At 42.1% G+C, this 19,511-nt stretch overlaps 1 pseudogene; it reads right to left on the bottom strand.

The window, feature by feature from the left end:
• Positions 1-1,535: 1,535 nt before the first annotated feature.
• On the bottom strand, positions 1,536-1,619 carry LOC135883186 (U5 spliceosomal RNA; annotated as a pseudogene).
• Between the last annotated feature and the right edge of the window lie 17,892 nt (positions 1,620-19,511).

The following is a 19,511-nucleotide window of genomic DNA, read 5'->3' as shown; positions in this document are numbered from 1 at the left end:
AAATACCACCCTATACCAGAAACCTACTGACCGCTACACTTACCTACATGCCTCCAGCTTCCATCCAGGACACACCACACGATCCATTGTCTACAGCCAAGCTCTAAGATATAACCGCATTTGCTCCAATCCCTCAGATAGAGACAAGCACCTACAAGATCTCTATCAAGCATTCTTAAAACTACAATACCGACCTGCTGAAGTGAAAAAACAGATTGACAGAGCCAGACGAGTACCCAGAAGTCACCTCCTACAAGACAGGGCCAACAAAGAAAATAACAGAACACCACTAGCTGTCACCTTCAGCCCCCAACTAAAACCTCTCCAGCGCATCATCAGAGATCTACAACCTATCCTGAAAGATGATCCTTTACTCTCACAGATCTTGGGAGACAGACCTGTCCTCGCTTACAGACAACCCCCCAACCTAAAGCAAATACTCACCAGCAACCACACATCACTGAACAAAAACACTGACCCAGGAACCTATCCTTGTAACAAAGCCTGATGCCAACTCTGTCCACATATCTATTCAAGTGACATCATCATAGGGCCTACTCACATCAGCCATACCATCAGGGGCTCGTTCACCTGCACATCTACCAATGTGATATATGCCATCATGTGCCAGCAATGCCCCTCTGCCATGTACATTGGCCAAACCGGACAGTCTCTACGCAAAAGAATTAATGGACACAAATCTGACATCAGGAATCATAATACTCAAAAACCAGTGGGAGAACACTTTAACCTGTCTGGCCATTCTATGACAGACCTGCGGGTGGCTATCTTAAAACAGAAAAACTTCAAAAACAGACTCCAACGAGAGACTGCTGAGCTGGAATTGATATGCAAACTAGACACAATCAACTCAGGATTAAATAAGGACTGGGAATGGCTGAGCCATTACAAACATTGAATCTATCTCCCCTTGTAAGTATTTTCACACTTGCTTCTTATCAAACTGTCTGTACTGAGCTATCTTGATTATCACTTCAAAAGTTTTTTTTCTCTTACTTAATTGGCCTCTCAGAGTTGGTAAGACAACTCCCACCTGTTCATGCTCTCTGTATGTGTGTATATATATCTCCTCAATATATGTTTCACTCTATATGCATCCGAAGAAGTGGGTTGTAGCCCACGAAAGCTTATGCTCTAATAAATTTGTTAGTCTCTAAGGTGCCACAAGTACTCCTGTTCTTTTTTCTAATGACAGGTCTACATTAGAAACTTTTGCTGCTATAATGATGTCGGTTAGGGGTGTGATTTTTTGAAATTTTTATTCTGGCAAAAGCCCTATACCAGCAAAAAAGTGCTTTTGCCAGTATAGCTTATTTCATCCAGGAACTGTGAAGGCAAAGTACATTTTTGCTAGGTAGAAGTTTTCTCTACACTACCAGGGTTTCCTGGTATACCAATACTTTTCTAGTGTAGACTATTCTTAAGCCTGTCCTTGTCAGTTTAAATATTAGCTAGGAAGGGTTCTCTCTAGAGCAACAGAAGTCACTACTTTCATTCTGTTTCACTGTGGCCACGCAGAAACTCATAAATGTTCCTCTCCACAGAAATCTTTAGTAAGAGGTGAAAGATTTATACAATTTGAAGAGAAAGCAGAGCTGAGCATGCAGCCACTTGTAGACTGGGAGTGGGGAGAGAGATTCGGATGCAACTGCAACCTTCCAGGCCTTATAAAACAATACCAGGAGATCAATGGGCAGGCTCATAAGATTGTTTTTTAAGGAGAACATAACTGTGTGCACTGATGATGTATCAAGAATGCAGTGCTGTATGTCATTGTTCTGTCCCTCTTAAACCTAGGTGGCTGCGACTCAGCAGGCTTCAGTGGGACTCTCGAAGCATTGGAAAGAAGTAATAAAGTTTCAGAAAGTCCACAGCATCCTGCACGTTCGCTATTTGACAGCAGGAGTGGGAAAATCCTTCAGGAAGAGACTAGGGCCACTGAGAAGGGGCAGCGTCCTGTAGGGTGACCAGATGTCCCGATTTGGGGGGCTTTTTCTTATATAGGCAGCTATTACCCTCCACCCCCGTCCCGATTTTTTACATTTGCTATCTGGTCACCCTAGCGTCTTGGCTCTTTTCCCAGGGGAGATGTTCCTCAGACAGATCACTTGCCTTGCTATCCAGACATTGATTTCCAAGGAGTTGCTAATGATAGGCCTATAAGAAAATGGCAACAAGCTGCAGGTGGCCCAAGGGCGGCATGTATGTTTGTTTGTTTAACTTTACACAGGCAGTAGATACAGGTAGAAAGAACTTGGCATCACCGGATGGAGATTGGTGTAGATAGTTATCAGCACTGTCACCCTTTACTTACAATTAGTGCAGGAAATTGTGTTGGTGACTCAGTTAGGTGGGACTATTTTCTTTGAGTCAATACCCCAGCCTGGTGTGTGAGGGACCTATGCCATAGGAAGTGTGGTCTTTTGGTTGGGATATAAATCTGAGGCTCTTGTCTTTAAAGATCCTGTGGCACTTCTTGGCAAGAGTAGTGGTGATTAATCCCACTTTCCCAATCAAATTTCACATTAGGTACCTTATGTTCCTCCTACTTAAAGGATCCCTCCAGTTTCAACTGAATACAGTATTCCTCACTTCCTAACTTACTGTTGTGTGGTACTGCTGTGAGCTGCTAAGCAAAGGGTATATTTCAGCTCAGAGGTGGCTGCATTTCAGAGTCAATTTATCCTTTATAGTTTTTCAATCAAGATTGGATGTCTGTCTTACTGATGTGCTCTAGTTCAACCACAAGTTGGGCTAGATTCAGGAATCACTGGGTGAAATATTGTGTTTTGCAGGAGGTCAGGTACAGTGTACTCAGATTCTACGGTGATGGGCAGTATTTAAACCTTATGGTCGGACTAAATGATCATAATGGTCCATCCTGGTATTAAAATAAAAGAATCAGAGATGAATGAAATCAGCCCACTGTACAGTGTGCACAGCATAGTTTAGATTTGGAAAGTGTTTGGGTATCCTTCAGGGGGAAAGGCTGTATATAAATGTAAAAAACATGATAATTTTGATTAATGTGATGGAGCTTTAAAAAGAATTTCAGTTCCAAATGAAAGACTATACAAGCCCTAGATGAGACCTAAACAGAGTTTGTCGAAAACTTTAAAAGAGAGAGAAATACTATGGCAAAGAGTTTTTCTCTGGTTTCTTGAGTCCATTTACTTCAGACTTCTGACAACATGCCACCAACAATTGAATTTTTAAATAGTTTTGATAACTTTGTGACAAACTGCACATGGTTATCTTCAGCTAACTGTGCCTAGCCCCAAAGTCAGTTAGGCAAACTCTACATTTTTCTTCCAGGTGCGCAACTGATCTCTGTATGTTCTGACTTGTGTCGCTTCCCTATCTGTCTGTCCATATATTTTGGTGTAGAACTCTGAGTGGCTACACGTAATATATTTGGATATGTTTCATTGCCTTACGTACAACAGTCACATTCAGCTAAATTGTGGCCCGTTATGGAGATTGTGTCTGTACTTTGTTAATAATAAAACCACTATAAAGTTTCATCCTCTTCCAAGGTATTGTGATTGTCTTGTTGCAGTCTTGAGAGAGAGAGAGAGAGACTTTTCCCAAAGGAGAATGGTCTCTCTTCCTGGCTCTGCTACTGGCTTGCTTGGTGACCTTGGGCAAATTCTCAACCTCTCTGAGCCAGAGTTTGCACAACTGTAAAATAGAGATTAACCATAGGTGAAGCTGAGCCTGGTTTAATTGCAACTGTAGGCAAGGACAAATCACGTGCTGTGCCCTTTAAGGACACTGTAGTTGACATGCATGTTGCCTTATAACCCCTGAGAGCTGCAAGAGGCAAAGGGCTTCTGTTTTGCTGCCTCTATCTACAGTTTCTCTATCCCCCTGGTCCCTCTAACAGGAACCTGCTTCCAGGGGCTCCCTCTGCATAGTTGCCTTTGGGAACCTCCCTAAGTGGGGATCCTACAGCATAATGGGGCAAGCCATTATGAGTCCATATATGCCCTTCCTGTATTAACTTCCTCTGGCTTTCGCTCCTCCATCCCACCTCTCCTTCCCTAGCCTGGCCCCTCCAATTCCACAGAACCCTAACCCAACAGGGCCCCCAGCGAGCAGCTCCTGTGGAACTGGGGAGTATGCCACAAAGCAGCATTCCCCACCCACTTCCATGTCTCCCAGGTCTGGGTCTGCAGACACTCAGGGGAATGCGTGAGCATCAGGTTTCACTTGGTCCATGGCTTCCTTGGGCATTTGAGTGAAAACTGAGGGCCAAATTCTTTGCTGTTGTAATTCCATCAAAGCCAGCAGAGTTACCCCAGCAGGGAATTTGGCCCTGAATAATGACTTCAGGATTTCTCTCCATAAATTTATACAACTACCTCCCCTTCAGCCATCTGATATGTTCTTACCCCTAGAGTTGCCCTTCCAGTGGGAGGTGTTGCACATGCTCTCAATCTTTGCCAAATGAGGAAGTAATAATAAAGTAAATTGTATTAAGTTTGAGTAATAAAAAAGAGTGGAATATGGGAAGATACCTTTATTGTCACTTCAAACCCAGCTGCAGCTGGTCCTGGCAAAAAGTCACCATCCACTGGCTGGTTGGTGACTTGCGTTGTAGCATTGATGGTCTCAGTCCAGTTTCACATTGATTAATGTCCACATCATAAAAGCAGCCGTCACACTTGTCACCCATGCTGTCAGCAAAGAGGCCAAGCACTGAACCGCTCTTTCACCCTGTCTAGAACACAAGCTCTAGGGATATTGATGGGACATTAAGGACAAGGTTGTACTGCTGCTATCCATGTCGCATCTTTACTATAATCCAGATTTTCAAATCAGCACAAGGAACTTGACCACGCATCTGTAATTGACGGTGTGTGGTGAAATCCCCTGCACTACTTTGAAAATAACCTATAGATTTTTATACCAGGACACCTTTTCTGAGCATTACATTGACTTCTTAAAATGTTTGATTTCCTACTTTCCCCTTCCCGATTCTCAGCCAACCTCTCTGTTCAGATGGTCTGAGCAGAATCAACATCCTTTGTTGAAAAAAGGGCTGCAAAGTAACTAATGAAATGGTTAGAGAACTGCCATATCTGACTTCTGCTTTTCACTATGGCCTTGAATGGATTTCATGACCAACCTCACAAAAATACAGAAAATCTGGGGGTCCTGATTTAGGAGCTGCAAAAACAATGGAGTAGATTCCCAACGGATGTAAATTAACATAGCTCTGTTGACTTGAATGGAACTATGTGCATTTACACCAGTGGAAGACCTGACACAGTGTTTGTAGAAATGCTGTCATTGCATTTTTACAGAAATCAAGTGTCCAGAGTCTTGGTCCTTCAACAGGAACAAATGTTCTTAAATAATAGATTTTCTTCAGCCTCTTACACTAAATGAGGGCAAAGAAGTAAAGAGGAAACACTGTGACCCTATTAAGAACAGTTCAGATTCCTGCTGATGCTGCAAAAGGGTAGGTGTAAAATTATGAAGATCGTTCCCTTCACAGGTGAGTTAACTATATAGAAAAGTTGTAATAGGAAAAAGAAATAAATGGAAATTATGTTGTTGAAACAGTACAGTGAAAATGTAAGTTAGAGATGGAAGAAATCTATTGGGTCCCATCCAGTTAATTGCCTGCCATGGTAGGATTGTTACCTCCAATACTTTATGACATAGCCAAGGAAATGAAACAAGGTTTCTTTTAATATTGAATGATGATGATACTCTATGCATACATAGTTCATGCTCCAAAGGCACTTTTCGAAAGGTAGTTAAGTATTATTATCCCCACTTTGCAGATGGGTGAGTTGGGGCTGTTAAGATACCTGCCAAAGGTCACACACAAGATTGGTAGAAAAGTCAGGACTAGAACGCAGGTCTCTTAATTCCCAGACACTCTCTCTCACTACCTGACTACAGAGTTACCCAATTTATTATGTGTATTAGAGAAACACCCGGAGGCCCCAATTAAGATTGATGATAGATTGTGCTAAGTGCTGTACAAATACAGAATAAAAGACAATCCCTGCCCCAAAGTGCTTACAAGCTAAATAGAGAAGACAAAGTGTGTGGGGGAGGGAAACTGAGGCACAGGGAAGGGAAGTGACTTGTGGTAGGGTCATACAGCATGTCAGTGACAGAGCTGGGAGTAGAACCCAGCTCTCTTGAACCTCAGCCCCTTGCCCTATCCACCATGATATGCTCTAGGAATGATTTTGGGGAAGTTCTAGGCTTGTGCTATGCAGAAGGTCGGTCTAGATGATCACAATGGTCCCTCTGCTGGAATGGCCTTGGAATCTGTGACTATCAAGCTTAAAATAGCTGCTTATTAAAGAAAAAATCTTTAATATTTGGCCTGCTTTTACTTTACTTTTTTTTATTATTTATTATTATAGTACCAAGGAAGAATCCCATCAAGGGCCAGAAAGCAATTTGTCTCATCATCTACCATCAGGGCAGCTGACAGCTGGCCCCTGCCTGTCTTATCTTTCCAACTCAATAGCAGACATGACCTTCCTCAGAGAGGCTTGGGGATGAGGAATGAACACAACATTTTGCAAAACAGCACAAAGCAGGTAAAATTAGCTTTTAAAGAAAAATTCCTATGGAAAAATATATGTTCCCTGGGAGCCAAATAATAATAATAATTCAAAACAAAACCAACCACCCCACCCCACCTCGAGCTCTCAGAGTGTATTCTAAGTTACAATATACCATATGACCTTAACTATAGGGTAGCATTTCAAATGTTATAAAGACTAAATCTGCAACAACATGTTCTCTGGACAATCTGCTGGCAGAAACCCATGCTCTACAGACTGACCTATGGGAGAAACTGTCCGTCAAGGGCCTGATCCAAAGCCAAATGAAAGACTCCTAATGACTTCAATAGATTCTAGATCAGGTCCCAAATGCCCAATGTGGATAAAAGATATTAAAGAGGATTGAAGTGTTATAATCAATAGACATCACCTTGTTTGGGACTTTAACCATGGCTTACTAGGCAGTGATGGGCTGCCTTCCCTTACCTTAGATCTTAGCTCCTCCTGTGTCGCTGACACATCAGGCAGTCCAGTTCCTCCACTGATTACAGTCACTCACTAGTTGTGGTTCTTCTTCCCAGGTGATGCCAGCACACTCAATATCCTCTGTCATTGTCTTCTAACAAGTTTGGTTTCTGGTTCAGATCTTTATCTGAACTATCCAGACCTGCCAAGGCTGCAAAATCACAGGAATTCAGGATTTCTTGTGAGATTCCCGGCACTTTTGTTTATCATTGTGACAGGATACCAGATGTGAAAAAACATTTATCATATGCATCCGAAGAAGTGGGTTGTAGCCCACGAAAGCTTATGCTCTAATAAATTTGTTAGTCTCTAAGGTGCCACAAGTACTCCTGTTATTTTTGCAAAACGTTTTGGAATTTTTTTTGTTCATGTTTGGTTCTAAATGTGGGTGAAGATTCAGGAGTCTAATTTTGTGTCATCCATTTCACTCTGAAGTAATTGTAAGACGACTGCATTAGAGACTGCTCAGTCATCTGAAAGAGAGAGAGAGTTGCACAGAGACCTCCAGGTCAGTTTAGACCCAAAATGTAGCTACTGCAACTCCAACATTAAAGAATTGTTCTAGTAAATAAGAATCAAAACATTAAAATGACTACAGACAAAACCCTTTTTCAGGTCACCATTAACATTAACTCTTTGCACTTCAGTCAGATGTGATGGTGAAAATAGTCTCTAGTCATTTTAATGTTTTGATTTCTCAAGCACAATGTTTATAACCAGGAAACAAAGGAAATTAACGTAAGAGGAAAAATGTAGCACAACGGCATTTTGCCTTTCCATAGGCTCTCTCCCAAGCAGATGATTTATAGTCCTTCCCCACAGCTTCTCTTTAAGGAGAGTGGGAAACTTAGGTTCATCTCTTGTTCCCCAAGGAACTCTGTCACACAGAGGAGGAGGTGGAAATGTTTGATAATATGTGGCCTGATCCAAAACTCACTGAAGTCAATAGGATATTTCAATGGAACATCAGTGGGCTTTGGGTCAGGCCCATATGGAGAAAAGTTTCATGGCAGAGAACCAGACAATGGGCGGGGAAGGGGTGGGGGGCTGGGAAATGAAAGGTGAGGAGAAAAGGGGCAGGCAGTCACCAAGCAACCCGACCCACAAGAGTATTTTAGCGATCCCGGTCTGCTTGTAAATTATTAGGGTTTGGTTAGAGTCCGGAGCAGCTTTTCCCGGCTAGAATGTTCAGCGTAAGCCCAGACCAAATGGAATTTTTAAACATCAGTGTTGTCACTTCTGTCAAATAATTAGCACTTGGTTACTAGGCTACTGTATATACTCACACATGCTCAAGACAAAATGACAGGAGGCTGGCTTATCCAGGAGTCCAAGGAAACGTAGGCCATAATAATGGCACGTGGGGAGTGTTGCCAACTCTCATGATATTTGGTGTTTTCCTTAAAGCCCCTAGAGCCTGGAGTGACATACACACAAGAATCTCAGCTTTCTTTCTTTTTTTTCTTTTCTTTCTTTTTTTAAGGAAGTGTCTAGCCTTCATGACTGCAGAGAAAACCCTCAAGGTTCAAAAGCCAGAATGCAAACGGAATGAACTCTGGTGTATATTAGTTTTAGACTTTCATGAATTTGCGGGGGGGGGGGGGGGTTGGTGTCTGACTCATGATTTTTTTTTTAATTCTTGGGGTTGGCGATTCTGCTGATAACACACCGGGTTCATAGACCTCTTCTTTGGCCTAGCTGGAGGTTGGCTCACTTGGTGTTTCTCCCTCTGCTGGGCTTGCTGTTGCTCACTGGTGGTACTGCTGTGTATTATTGTGTATTGTGGCGGGGCGACGACTCACCAGCGTGGCGCCTCCTGCTGGTTGTCCAGGGAATTAGCTCTTTCAGCGCAGAGCGCCCTCTGCAGGCCGGTGTCTCGCGTGCCGCTGGCCCCTATGTCCCTCCTGGTGCCCTTTGCACAGGGGTTCTGCCCACCACAGCACCCCCTCTCTCTGGGTCTCCCCTCCCCGGGGAACCCCAAACCCCCTATCCCCACCTTGCCTCAGTGGCTACTGCCAGTCTCGATCTAGCTCTCTGGGGCAGACTGCAGTCTATAAACTACTCATCATTGGCATGGGGGGTTGGACCAGCTGCCTCTGCCTGTCTGAGGGCTGCCCCTCTGCAGCCCCAGTACCTTTTGTAGGCCTTTAACAAGGCCTGCAGCTGGGGTTTTACTAGGCTGGAGCTCCCCAGCTCCCTCTGCCCTTCCCCAGCACTGCTCCACCCTAGGTACCCTCCTCAGCTTCCCAGGCAGCCAGGCCCTTCTCTCCCTAGGGAGCTAGAGAGAGTGTCTCCTCCTGAGCTCCTGGCGCACAGCCCTTTTATAGGGCCAGTTGTGGCCTGATTGGGGCGTGGCCTCAGCTGTGGCTACTTCCCCAATCAGCCTTTCCCAGCCGCAGCCCTCTCCAGGGCTGCTTTTAACCCCTTCAGGGCCGGAGCGGGGTAATCACCCTGCTACATGTGTATATATAAAACTTCACCCATATTAGAAGGGGGCTGTTTTTAACAGGAGTTGGCTCATACATATAGTATATAAAAATTTTCAGTCTCCGGAATTTTGCTTTTTTCCCTAGGGGGTGACGTCCAGGAAATGTCCTTCTGGGTGGAGTCCCCGGATAAACATTGTTACCTTCTGACTCCAGTTAGAAATGCAACCTGGGAGAGTGCTGAAAGAGCCTGCAGAAAATGGTAAGGAGGAAGGGGTCTTCCCATTGTTCTTCGTTTGTTCTTCCCCCTTAATCTGTTACTCCAGCTCAACTGCCTCTGTGGACATGGGCAAGTGCGAATAACACACTGTCAGCCTGTTTCTGGCTATTTGCTTAAGGGAAGACCTACTAAGAAACACATTTTATTAACCTGATATTCGTGTGCTTGAATTCATGAGATAGAGTTTGTAAAACTGAACCCCTAAGGCTGAGATTTTATGAAAATGATTTGAGGTCTGGAAAAAATGCCTTAACATGAGAGATTTAAGGTGCTCGATCTATTTAGCCTATCAAAAAGCAGATCAGGAGGTAACTTGATTACAATGTACAAATACCTTCATGGGGATAAAATATCAGGTACTAAAGGGCTCTTCAGTCCAGCAGAGAAAGGCATAACATGACCAATGGCTGGAATTAAAGCCAGACAATTTCAGATTAGAAATAAGGCAAATGTTTTTAACAATGAGAGTAATAAACCATTTGGAACAAACTACCAGGGGAAGTGATGGATTCTCCATGTTATGAAGTCTTCAAATCAAGACCGGATGCCTTTCTGGAAGATATGCCTTAGCCAAACACAAGTCATTGGGCTCAATGCGAGAGTAACTGAATGAAATTCTCTGGGCTGTATTATACTGGAGGTCAGAGTAGATGGTGTAATGGCCCCTTCTAGACAATAAAAGAACCATAAGGGAGTTAGCTGCCCAAATACCATTGAATTTAGTTCACTATCTCCTTCAAGCTCCTTTGAAAGTTCCAGACTAATAGTTTGTATCTGAAAGGACATCTGGTTTGCTTTGTGTTCTCTGCTTATTGAGGAGTAGAACTACATACACCATTACCTACGGTTAGCATACAGCATCAACTTGTAGCTGGTTGTCCTCTTTATTTTTTTAAAAACTAAAAATATATCCTGAGAGAGCTATTAGTCACTCTGCCCACATATTAATAAATTGCATAATGATGCCACAAGGCATCCAAAAACCTTTCAAAATGTTATAAATTACTTTTTGGATAATTTTCTATAAAGCCAGTGAGTCCAAGTAGAGCCATATGCGTATATATTTAATCCAGAAATCCGGAATGGTCTAAGATCTAATATATAAATTAGAATAATATACAGTGTGATTTTTTTCCATCCTAATTTGCTCTGTCTTCATAGCATATTTTGTATGCATCATCTTAGATTTGTGGACCAAGTTCTTAGCTTAATTGCTTAGGGCTCCACTCAGTAATAATTCAGCCTGCCAGCTGCTGGCTTAAGGAAGTTTTACAGATCCACTACCTAAATTTAGTGGCAAAAATCCTGAGGGTTATTGAGGGATTCTTAGGGCTTTTGGTTCTGTCCTCTCCTATATTGTTCTTTTGCCCCAGTTGTCATATGTATATTGCAGTGATGCAATGGAGAATGGCTTTAGGGGGACTCCATGGAGCATTTAATAATATTTTGCGTTTATCGAGTGCTTTCCTTTCCAAGTTCTCAGAGCTTTATAAAGGTGGGTACCTGATATCCTCATTTTACTGATGGGCAGTTCTAGGAGGCTGGGCATGGGCTTGAGCTGTGTAGTCCAGATCCAGATGTTCCCTGGGCTGGGAGATGTTTGGATTTGGGATTCCAGTGTGGGGCCCATTTTTAGAAATTCAGCCCATAAAAGAGGCCAAATCTGCTATAGTTCTCTTGAGCAAGGAGAGGCAGGGTCCTGGGAAGGCGTAGGTAGTGGTGTTTTGAAAGAGTTTTTCCATAGGCCCTAACTTGTGGCATCTGAAAAACAGGTCATGGGAGAACTCTCAGACAGTAAGCTGGTAAGAGGTGAATGAATTCCATCCCTTCCTTCTGATCCATTTCCTTTCCTTCCTCCTCCCACCATACTATTAGACCCTCCATTAAAGCTGTAAGTGATTTCTTCCGAGGCATGGCTCTGAAGGCATTCCAGTTGTTCCCCCTATGTAATTAATATGCTGTTCCTATGGATGTCAGTTGGCAGAGGAGCTCAAGGGTTGCGGAATGGAGCTTGCGCAGAGTGGGACCAGAATATCTATGCATTTTATTTTGTGGGCCCTTTAAGTGATCAGAACATACCAATTTGCAGGCTTTGAATGGGAAGAGACTGTCTAGGAAGGAGTACAGCAGAAAGGGATCTAGGGGTTATAGTGGACCACAAGCTAAATATGAGTCAACAGTGTGATGCTGTTGCAAAAAAAGCAAATGTGATTCTGGGATGTATTAACAGGTGTGTTGTGAGCAAGACACGAGAAGTCATTCTTCCGCTCTACTCTGCTCTGGTTAGGCCTCAGCTGGAGTATTGTGTCCAGTTCTGGGCACCGCATTTCAAGAAAGATGTGGAAAAATTGGAGAGGGTCCAGAGAAGAGCAACAAGAATGATTAAAGGTCTTGAGAACATGACCTATGAAGGAAGGCTGAAAGAATTGGGTTTGTTTAGTTTGGAAAAGAGAAGACTGAGAGGGGACATGATAGCAGTTTTCAGGTATCTAAAAGGGTGTCATGAGGAGGAGGGAGAAAACTTGTTCACCTTAGCCTCTAAGGATAGAACAAGAAGCAATGGGCTTAAACTGCAGCAAGGGAGGTTTAGGTTGGACATTAGGAAAAAGTTCCTAACTGTCAGGGTGGTTAAACACTGGAATAAATTGCCTAGGGAGGTTGTGGAATCTCCATCTCTGGAGATATTTAAGAGTAGGTTAGATAAATGTCTATCAGGGATGGTCTAGACAGTATTTGGTCCTGCCATGCGGGCAGGGGACTGGACTCAATGATTTCTCGAGGTCCCTTCCAGTCCTAGAATCTATGAATCTATGAAGAGCCTTTTACAAGTCACCTTTCAGCAGGCTTCCAGTGGTTTACTGTGGATGCTATGGTCTACCTCCTAGTCACTGCAACTCAAGACTGCGGTATGTATCTTGAGTTGGAGTTAACCTCCCTTACTGGGGGGAAAAAATCACGTAATTCCCCTTGCATGAGAATGAAGGTGCTTCAGTCCATGGAAGGAGGAGAGTTTATTTACATATCTCAATATGCTCTGCTCTGCAGCTTGGCATCATGTAAAAAGAAAAGCCAGGTGTGAAAAAAAAAAAGCTGGATGACTTCTTGTTGGATCAGCTAGGTAGGTGCAAAGCATATTCTAAAAACTGGGGCATGTTTTTAATGGATATTTTTAAAATGTGGGAATTAAACACATCCCTAGGGGCAACTTGACAGTTTGACTGTATGTATTAGGAATGAGCAGCTTTGGATAAGATGAGAATTGAACCCAACATCTGTTGATCTCCTTTGTGGTGTTCACTGACCGCTCAGTGCTTGAAAAAGATCTGCTAAGACTACGGTGGCCAGGTTCTTATTTTGCCTCGCGCACTGTACCAGCACAGAGTGATTTTTGTTTCCCCATTTCACACTCGGGAGATTTTGCATCTAAAAGACTAATCTTAAAGGAGATCAGACAGACTCATCAATTAGAGTGAGCTGTAAAGATGCAACAAGGGGATTGGGAGGAATTTCCCTGGAAGCATACGACTGGCATAATCAATCCACTGCTGGTCTCTTCACAGGCTGTGGGGTAAGGCACATCATAGGGGTAGGGACAGGAGGGCACATGTCAGGAATGGGAGGTAGTCACAGAAAAATACTACCTGGAAGGCGAGTGTGTATTTTTACAGGATCTTGAGATAATATTTGTGCAGGCCAGTAGTCCCCCTTTTAATAGACCTTGTAGTCTAGCTTCTTTGAGGTCTTTGGTTTTTTGCCTGCCCAATATCCACCTTGACATCCAGTTCCAACAATAAACCCCCGAGCTTTTGATCTATTGCTTCCATGCTTGCTGACAACCTCTGGGCAATTTAAGAGGGTAGCAGGAAATGGGATAGTCACACTTGTTAATATTCCTCCCTTCCAGCAAGATGTAGGGCCGACCTTGAAATGCTGGCTTTGGATAATAGTTGTGAAAACGGTTCCACTAAGCTGAAACAAAATCCGCAAGCAAAGGTTGCATGTTTCCTGGAAAGACCTAGAAACAAACATAGGTCTTAAACTATGTATTTCCGCAGTTAACATTTTATCCTGTTTACAGTATCTCAGCAGAATACTAGGGTTTTTGTCTTGTTCATATGTTTTTCATAAGGGAAAATATCCATGCAGTTTTAAATTTTTATTAGATTCAAACAGGAAAGAGAGAGGATGTGGTTTTAAAAAATGCTGTTCACTTTCTGCCTTTTTTGCATAGTTTTTTTTTAAACTCCTTTGAAGTTTTTTTTAAAAAAAAGTCAGGTAAATTAAAGAGGGGGAAGTGATTGCTCATAATTGCTTTGTGGGTAAATTAAGACAATGTGGGCTAAATTTAAAGAAAAAAAATACAGGCAAGGCATATTGGCTGGGATGTATGCTCAACATATGAAGAGAAGGAAAAACTTGCCTTAGTTTCAAAGCTTTTCTATTTAGAAACAGGGACACTGATGGGAAGGGCTGAGGTCCATAAGTAATAATAAAAACATTCCCACTTCTCTGCCTTCTTCCTTCTTAAAAGTGAGAGCTGCAAAGTGAATGAGAAAATTATGTTAAATTCAGATGACAATCTGGGTTGTGGGAAAGCATCATTAAACAAATGTTAAGTAGCCAGTTTTATTTTTTGACAGTTTTTCCCTCCCTGGTTCCCTGAAGCTCTCCCAGAATGAACACGAGAGATACCATGGGTTGTGTAGATTGCACTGAGCATTCTGATATTTGTGATTCTTCTGGGGCATGTTCAGTGAACCAGGAAGTTCTAGAAGGGTTTTACAGATGGAAAAAAGCATTTAAAAAAAAGACTTCTCTTTCTGCTGACTGTCCCTCATCCTTTGGGTAATGGGGATATTAACAAAGAAATTAGTGCTTAGCTTAGTTTTCATTTTGCTTTGCATTTCATCTTTGATAAATTAATCATGTAGACCTGAATAATTAGTCTCATCATTATTACTTATTTACTTTTGGTAGCACCTGCAATGCACTAGGCACTTTCTGGACATAAAAGAAATAGTCCTTGCCCTAATGAGTTTACAAGCTAATGCCTGATCCTGCAAACCCATGTGCACATGCTTGTAACTTTACATATGTGAGTGGTTCCATTAAATTCAGTGCATAAAGTTGAACACGTGATTGGGGGCCTAAAAGACAAATGAACAAAGTAGCCAAGGTCAGAGTAATATAAAATATGAGTAACACAATGTGTGCAAATGAGCACTGTAGTTGTAGGGATAGACAGAAATAGTCAGATCTTGGAGATGTTTTTGAGGAAAAAGTGGCAGGATTTGAATATGACTTGGATAGGTGGGGTAAGGGAAAGGGTGGTTTAAAAAACGGACCCCCAGGTTACAGGCCTGGATGACTGGGATGATGGTGTAGCTGTCAACAGTGATGAAGAATGGGAAGAAGTGTAGTGCTTGGGAGTAAGGATAAGATGGGTATGTTTTGTCCGTGTTAAGATGGACAAGCCCATGCTCTGGGTGTCCCTAACCCTCTGCCAGAAGCTAGGACTGGATTTATCACTCGATAAATTGCCTTGTTCTTTTCATTCCCTCTGGGGCACCTGGCATTGGCCACTGTTGGAAGACAGGATACTGGGTAGATGGACCTTTGGTCTGACCCAGTGTGGCCGTTCTTATGTAACCTAAAGTTGACAGTGGGACATCAGGAAGAAATGTCAGCAAAACAGGCTGGGATGCAGGACTGTATACGTGGAGCCCAACTAAGAGTAGAGACACAGATTTGTGAAACACCAACAGAAAAATTGTAACTGAAACTTTGAGAGCTAATGAGGTCCCCCAGAGCAAGGGTGTCAAGCAAGACAAAGAGAAGTCTTGTTACATATAGTGCCAGAGAATTCCAAACATTTGAGGTGAAAAGTTCCTTCATGGGTTTAACAAAAAATATATAATTTCCCAGAGCAATCCCACATGTCTTCTTGCAGCTTCATTCATAATGGAACCTTAAATTAGGTAATAAATGATAAAGTTTATATGACTTTGAGCACCTGTGAACCCTTCTGCCCTTATTGAGCATGGCAGCAGGGGTGCTAGGAAATTGCTTTTCAAATGCAAGCTTGGAAAAATCAAATGGTACTTTATGATTGCAGTATATGGAGATATATACACATCTCATAGAGCTGGAAGGGACCCTGAAAGGTCATCGAGTCCAGCCCCCTGCCTTCACTAGCAGGACCAAGTACTGATTTTGCTCCAGATCCCTAAGTGGCCCCCTCAAGGATTGAACTCACAACCCTGGGTTTAGCAGGCCAATGCTCAAACCACTGAGCTATCCCTCCCTTACCCCAATAAGATTTTGTCTTATTATAATAGATGTTCTATTTTAAATTACAACATGCAGATTAGTATGCATAGATTCACAGAAAAATATACATGTGCACACATGTAATTGTATATAAAAGTATAATATGAATATTTATATATAAACTCATATATATTACTGTGAAACTATGCATATTACTACATATAAATCTTATTATACATTTATATAATACCTTTATGTATATTTATTGAAGAAAATTTCTTAATTGCCTTCTGCTATATTTAAATTTGGAGATAAGCTGTAAATCTATATTGTAAGTCTTTTTGCTGGTATATTCTCTCCCTGGGTGACATGGTAGTTGTAGTTCAAATAAATGTATCAGCTCCTGCACCAATTTAAATGTTTATTTTTCTGTCATTGAATAACATAGAACTCTAGTTCAGTGGTTCTAAAACTTTTTTTTCCGCGGACCACTTGAAAATTGCTGAGGGTCTCAGCGGACCACTTAATGATCTTTTCAAATGTTGTTTGTACCGTTAGCTAACTATTGTAACATACTTTGGATAAAGGCGCTATATAAAAAAACTTAATAATTATTAACTTTTTTTTGTTCTACAAATAAAAACACACAACTCATATTTTAATATCTATAGTCTTATCTTTCTATTCCCCCCAAGGCCACCACCTCACCTTACATGTGTGTCTTCTCCAGGGTCCAGACACCTAATTAGAAGAGCCACGCCTGTGTGGCTCCATTAATTAGGTGGGTGGCCCTTCATTCTCTTGTGTGCGGCTACCCAGGCGTGCACCTTAGAGGGAACTATCCACGGACCACCTGAATGGAGCTTGCGGACCACTGGTGGTCCACGGACCACAGTTTGAGAACTTCTAGTCTAGTTTTTCCATTTAATAAAATTGTACATGTATAAATATTTAAGTAAGGGTAGAATTGGGCAAACCGGTGTATGAAACCATGGCTGCTGCTGTGCTGATAGTGGCTTTAGGAACCAGTCACAAGAGCTTATTTCAGTTCTATTTTCTTCTCTACCAGCCTTCCTCCCTCCTTCCCCCCTCAAGTTTACTTTCCAATAAACCTGTGGATTTATAAAGTTCTCTGTTTAGACTTTTTAACAGAAAGTGAGTGAATTAAAATCAAATGAGAAAGTAAATATGAATTCAGATGTCTCCTAGAGTCATGGAGAGTGTTTTAATGAAATTAAGAATTGAGGCTCAGCTCCTAATTATTACTGACCTGGGAAGTTTGCCAAGGCACTTGGACCCTCCCTCTGACACTTGAGTTTGACTCTGAATACACGGTCTTTGATGGACTGGTTTTATTTGTCCTTCTCAACCTACCAAGGCTCAAACGTAGCCCATGACTTTTCACAAAGACCTAACAAGAGAGAGACACAAGACATTTATGGAGGACAACTATACAATTCTGTGGGATTTGTCTCTTCAGCATAAATAAGTTTCCATAACCCCCATTTCATTATGTTTTATATCTGATGTAAATATACTTCAACAATAAAAGTGAGGGCGCCAGATTTGTATGGAACATGGGTAATTTGAGGATTAAAATGAGTGATGTCTCTCCAAATAAAGAGCATTTTGAGTGGTGTTCCTGGTTAATGAAGCTGAAAGTTAAAGTCAAACAATAAAGGGGGCAAAGGGAGCTACATTAGTCTGTTTTTCTGCAGATGTGCCATTGTTGCTGCCACCCGTGAAGATTCACCAGTGGTTGCACCAGCGTTGACGGGTTTGTGGGCGTTTTAATCACCATCTTGTTTACCCCTGCTTAGAGCAGGTGTAGATGATATGGTGGTTAAATGCCAATGCCTGGTCTACACTAGTATTCCCACCATTACTACCACTGTTGGGAAAAATACTAAGTTAAGAGATTTTTAATTTTCCTCAGGCCAGTGAGTAGGAAACCTCAATTTTCACCAAGACCATGCTGTTTGGGAATTGGTTTTGGCCTGCTGTAGAAAGACTGGGAGTAACAGATTCCTCCTTACCTTCCTTTCTCATGGGATAGCAGAAACTTCCTTCTCATGTCCTGCTTAGCCAAACCAGAGGAGAAGGTGATAATCCTCTTGGAATGTATCATTTTATCCTAATCCAGTAGATGATAATTGCTGCATTCCAAGAGGATTAGCGGGATAGGGAGGAAAGATTTCTCTAAGGATGTGCCTATGCTAGGCTTTGTTCCCGAACATTTCCCACAATCATTACCACCTGTTCAGCTCCACCAGGGGTAGCAATGGTGGGAGGGGATAGTGAAGATAAGGCTCCAGGAAGCTGTGGGTGGTTAAATGCCATATCATCTATTCCCTGCTTAAAATCTATCTTTGCCACAATCTCTGAAAATCACTGCCATATGACGCTGGTGAGACTGGTGGTACCCTGTGACTATTGAGAGGACTGTGATTCCCTGCTGCTACCTGGTCCTCCCAGCCCAACTTATCCGTTTATTCATCTGTTGCGCAATGTCTAACGCCAGGATTGAGTTGTCTGGGGCAGAGCCTACCTTTGTGTTATTTCTTTGTACAGTGCCTAGCACAATGGTGCTGTGATCCTTGTTCAGTATCCCAAGATGTTAGCACAATAGAAATAACAAATACGAACATTAGGCTTGTTTACTGCACAGGCACTGTGTGGTATGCAGCTCCAAAATGTCTACTCACATCAGATATCATAGTCACATCTTAGGAGCCTTCACACGCTGTCAAGTCAAAACTCAGTTATTTAAAAAGCTTCTAAATATGGGTCTATAGATCACAGTAGCTTCATTAGTACAGTAAACTCACGTATAAAAATTTGTATAAATACTGTATGTTTCAGCAAGCCAGGCCATCTGCTGTGCACAGCACACACTGTCAAAGCTGGTTGGCTGGAGGTACAATATGTGTTTACAGAAAATCATAGCAGTTCTAAAGGAGCCAGTTAGGTTTATCATGTCAATTTTCATAGAACTCAAAGGGGGGGCGGGAGGTTTCTTCAAACTGACATCAAAAGGACAAACAGACCCATTTTGATCTCTTTAAAAAGATATGATAAGTCATGCTCGTTGGAGGAATAAAATATTTGTCGTGGCAAGGACCTCGTGATTTCTTTGAGCTTTCAAGCAATAGAGTTACAGAACACAGCATCCATTGATGCGGGATAACATAAGAACAAGTCTCTTGCATTTGTTTTTCTTTTGATGTATGGATGCAAGAGTTCTATAAATATTGCCCAGTGAGAGCCATTGTGAAAAAGTCGTCTAGAGAAATGGCTTCGTTTCAAAATGATACACAGGCCAAGATCCAAAATTCATTTCTTTTCTTCAAAATGAAATGACAATGGGATTAGAAATGTTATGTTTTGGGTATATGAGCAATATTGCTCTAATCAGCCATTCAAAATATGCTGCCTTCATATAGCTCCTCA

Source organism: Emys orbicularis, chromosome 8 (genome assembly GCF_028017835.1).
Source record: "Emys orbicularis isolate rEmyOrb1 chromosome 8, rEmyOrb1.hap1, whole genome shotgun sequence".
Lineage (NCBI taxonomy): Eukaryota > Metazoa > Chordata > Testudines > Emydidae > Emys > Emys orbicularis.
Note: the sequence above shows the minus strand (reverse complement) of the source record. Positions and strands in the feature narration are given on the sequence as shown.